The sequence below is a fragment of the Protopterus annectens genome, chromosome 15.part0 (assembly GCF_019279795.1).
Source record: "Protopterus annectens isolate FY-2018-M chromosome 15.part0, PAN1.0, whole genome shotgun sequence".
NCBI lineage: Eukaryota > Metazoa > Chordata > Ceratodontiformes > Protopteridae > Protopterus > Protopterus annectens.
Genome location: NC_056749.1, coordinates 774287010 through 774291799, shown reverse-complemented (window position 1 = coordinate 774291799; position 4790 = coordinate 774287010). Strand labels below are relative to the sequence as shown.

The following is a 4790-nucleotide window of genomic DNA, read 5'->3' as shown; positions in this document are numbered from 1 at the left end:
TACAATTCTTTACAGTAAAGCGAGCGCATTAAGATGGAGCAGAGAGCTCGATGGCAGGAGAACATATGATGCAAAGTGCGCAGATGTTGCGTAAAAGAGTAAGAAGGGAGGGAGAGACAAATTGAACTGAAACGAAATGCAGCTGAAGGACATCAGACATGAAAAAGCAGCAAATGGCGTTGTTTTTCTGACGTGTGAAAAGTTGATGAAACTGCAAATCATCCAGTAGAATTACAGAACGTGTAATTTAATGGTTGCTGATCACCACTGAAAATCACTGTCTCAGTGAGATTCAGCATTTCTGAGGGCATTTCAATTTTCTCCATGGTTATATGATCATGGAGTTAGTATGTTTAAATAAGGGGAGTATGGGAGTAAAGCACTCGTATGTTGAAATTATCACCTCTACAAAAAATATTTTCTGTTTTTGTAATATCTATAATGTTTCATCCAGTTGTAGCCTGGAACAGAAATTCCTCCATGAGTCAATGTACTACAACAGTGTAAGCTGAAGAGGCTATAACTGGAAAAATACATCACACAGTAATCATGAAAAATCTAACATAATGTCTTCATTTCCACAAACTGGCCTTAAGCTGGTATACTAACCACAACCTTTTAACAGTCTTTCAAAAATGATATTATTCTATCATCAGCGCAGTAAACTTTACTTTCTGTTTTTGTATATAGCTCTATTAAAATTAGTTCTAAGTTAACTTCTTAAAACTATGTTTTCAAGCTGTTTTTCATTACCTCTTAGATATTTGATACATGGCACCAGCTTTGCTTCTGCAGAGTCATAAAATGATTTGATATTAATTTACCTCAATCTTGTAAGAGAAGAATTGTTCAACTGTACATTTAGGACAGACAATAAGCTATATACTCCACAATTCGAATGTACTGTGTCTACTTATATATTTTGTGTAATTTAACAAGGCACTTAAACATACCAAAATCTTTGTGGTCTCCTGAGATAAAAAGATATTTCTGCCTAGAAGAGCATTCCTTGTTAAAAATGGAATAATGCAACACAACTTTGCAAACTAAGTTAGAATTCAGCCAAAAGAAACATGTCTAAGTGAAGGTGATACTGTATGAACTGAAGTTTCAGGTTTATGATACAATACTTTTGTGTTTACCAGAAAATCAGTCTCATAAAACAAATTGTTATAGAATTAATATACCTTTAATGTATATTGTATTGTGTAAATCCCACATAAAGAAGGCTCATTTTTAAGTATATATCCACTCCAAAAGTAAATGATGTCTGAAATATAAAAATGTAAGGTCTTGGTCAGGCCACCTTTCTTAATAATTCATTTTACACTTTATATTTTCTCCTGTTCACAGCTGTCACCGAGTTTGTGGAGTTGATTCAACGGAGTGAGAATATGCAGACTGAAAAAATGGTTGAAACTGCTTGGCTACAAATTGTATATTGATGGCTAATCTGTTTTCTGCTGAGATATACACACAGTTTTCCTTCGTGCTTAAGAAAAGCTGCTAAGATATATAGCCAGTTTTGTTCTTATTCTATGAAAGCTCTCCCACTGAAGGCAAAGATGTACAATGCAAAACCAAATTCGGTGTCCATTAATGTGTGTTTATGATTTATATAAATAAGCAACACCCAGATACTCTTAACTAGTTTCAGCTCAGATCATTTAATGTAAATGGGAAACATTTTGACATCCAAATGTAATGATGTTTTTTATCTTGCTTATAGAACCTTTGCCAGTAAAACTTTTCATTTAGCACACCATCACTGTTTCATTGTTTAACAAATTATAAGTACAAGTAAACATTTTTATAAAGGTGATGACTAAAGAAATGCTCTATGATCCAGCTAGTAATGTTGCAAGCAAAACTCTCCATAAGAGTAATATCTGCTTTTTTTGTATTACTTACTATATCCTTACCTTTATCCCACATTATTAAAAACTGTTGATTTCCAGACATCACTGTTATTTTTAATTGTACGGTAAACTACTCTGAAGTCTATTGCATGTCTATTTTATCTTATTGTAAAACTCTATTTGGGAATTTTCTCCCTGGGCTTCTGTCACAAAGGGGTTACTGCTGCCCTGGCAGACTTTCCTTGACAACAAAAGCAAATGAATAACAATAAAAAAGTAAATAGCATCAATTGCCATCTGGCATAACCTATGGCAGGCTTCTTTAATATGTGTACGACTAATTGTAGCTGCAGTAACAGTACACACCACAAGGGGGAGAGGCTGCACTTACAGGTAACACAGAGCTCCTCACACAGGACTCGTTGCAACATATCACTGACGGGGTACAGACTTCACAAAGCTTGAACATTGCTGTAGCCAGGAACAATCTAGCAGTCCAGATGTGTTCTAGTATTGGTGTTCACATTAGACAATGTAAAAACTGCAGCTATGAAAGGTTGAGGGATGCAAGTATAGCTAATGCAGAGGGCACGTTTCAACTTTATTGTCTGGTTCTTTTGTTATAAGAGAAAAGACCCGCTACACCACCTGCACATACAGACAGATATATGCCAGGCTACCACTCATCACAGGGTGGCCAAAGGCCTTTCAAATCACCTCAGACATTAAATAAGCATTTACAAAAAGGTACCAACAAAGACAGACAAAGAGATGCTAGAAAAATGAAACTGGGAAGTTGTCGATTTTAAATAATGAAACTAACAAAAGGGTTTAACATTTCTACTGTTATGATGATTGTCTCAAAAATGTGCTATGTCACATCTCTTAACCTTCTGTCCACATTCATTATTATGGAATAGAATACAGGAAATGTCCTTGTTGGAAAGGTGGCAGAAACTGCTTCCTTTGGCTGTAGACTGGATGTGCAAGTTGAACTGCTCAGCAAATGAGTGAATAGAAGACCCTATGTCCACTTCATAGAAATCGTCAAGGAATCCTCTGAAGAAAGAATGCAAAACTGTCAGAAGTTCTTAAAAATACATATTTTAATTAGCTTAATCAGGAATTGCTTATCTCTCAACAGTTTGTCTTCTCAATGGCTGGCCCATTTTTATTGGGAATCAAAAAGGCAAGCAGGTGGTCAATTTGGCGGAAATTCCTTGCTCTGTCAATGCAAATTAAAATTTTCTCTGATGGCTCCATGAATACAAAAATTTATATATCTATCTTGAGGAATGGAAAAAAAACAGTAACTATAAAATGACAGTGAGACCAGCCTATGAACAAAATTTCTACTAGTGTTCTACATTTGAAGAATTACTTCCAGCAACAGGTATTAATGGCAAGAGAAAGTTAAATTGGATTCTAGTATGAATTGATGAAAATATAAGCAGTATACTGTTGGGGTGGCCATGGTGGTGCAGCGGTTAACGTTGTCGCCTCACAGCAAGAGGTTCTCTGGTTTGATCCTCGGCTGGGGTGCCTTCTGTATAGAATCTGCATGTCCTCCCTGTGGTTGTGTGGGTTTCTTCTGGGTGCTCTGGTTTCCTCCCAAAGACATGCTGTAAGTGGATTGGACACTCTAAATTGGCCCTAGGCGTGAGTGCATGCGTGAGTGCATGCGTGTGTGTGCCTTCCGTGGAAGGTTGGGCACCAAGCTGGCAACTCAACACTGTAAAACTCTATTGCCAATCATGAGCAGACAGGTGATCTGCTGTGGTGACCCCTAACTGGGAAAAAGCCAAAAGAAGAAGAAGAAGATAAGCAGCACATTGTTGTGAGGGAATAAAGTAAACCAAGAATGACAAAGTTAGCCACGTATTCCAGAACCTTAGACTATTCTGTCTGAGCATATTTAGTCTTCTAGAAAGGCTCCGCAATATATATTTACAAATATTTCAGGCATGAACATTAATACCCTTACACTCTGCCAATACACTGAAACAACAAGAACAAGAGGAAACTTACTCAGCAGAAGAATAATACCCTCCACGTCTTAAACCAGCAAATCATATATCTTGTAAAGTCCTCTAAAACTACTTATAAGACTAAATTAGCATCCCTAGCTAAGGATAATTATAATGAGTTCTTTAGCTATGTCTGAAATCTAAAAGGGAATGCCCAGCTATGTGTCAAACCTGTAGTGAATGGTGCCTCTCATACTGAATCTGAGGAAATTGCCAACCTGCTAGCTGACAAATTTGTTGCAAACTTCTCTCCCTGTTTCCATCAACCATGCTTCAAGGCATGCCTGACACCAGTCCTCTACCTAGTATCTCCAAAGAGCCGGTCATATCCACACTCTTCAAGGCCAAAAATACAGCCTTTATGGAACCAGATAAAATCTTAGGCTTAATAAACAATCTAAAGCAAGACATAGCGGGACAACTGGGCACTCTCTTTAACCTCAGCCTTAAAACTGGCTTTGTTCCAGCAGAATGGAGAGTAGCAACAGTGACCCCTGCACAAAGGGGGTCCATCAACTGTCCCTGGAAATTACAGACCCATAAGACTAACCAGCCTTATCTGCAAGGCCATGGAAAGAATCATCATGGTCCTTATCAACAAGAAATAGATGACCTTCTAACTCTTGACCTGACCCAGTTTGGCTTCATTAAGGGTAAATCATGCTTAGTGAACCTGGTGGACTTCTTCAAGAATGTCACCAAAGCCCTAGATGAAGGCAAAACAGTGCATACCACCTATGTTGACATAGCCAAGGCTTTTAATACAATCCCCCAATCAGGTGTCCTTGAGAAACTCTCCCAGCTGGGGATTAACCCATACATCATTAAATGGCTCACTGACAGAATGTATACTGTCAAAGTTGGGGATTCCACCTCGACCAGTAGACCAGTTACGAGTGGCTTA

The 4790-nt window shown here is 37.8% G+C and overlaps 1 long non-coding RNA gene across 1 annotated transcript in view; it reads left to right on the top strand.

Moving 5' to 3' along the window:
* Positions 1-1959, top strand: part of LOC122789677 — a 14678-nt gene extending 12719 nt beyond the window's left edge. Inside the window, exon 3 of the long non-coding RNA XR_006362861.1 lies at positions 1354-1959. This is a non-coding gene — a long non-coding RNA (uncharacterized LOC122789677). The remainder of the gene's footprint in view (positions 1-1353) is intronic.
* The last annotated feature ends 2831 nt before the right edge of the window (positions 1960-4790 follow it).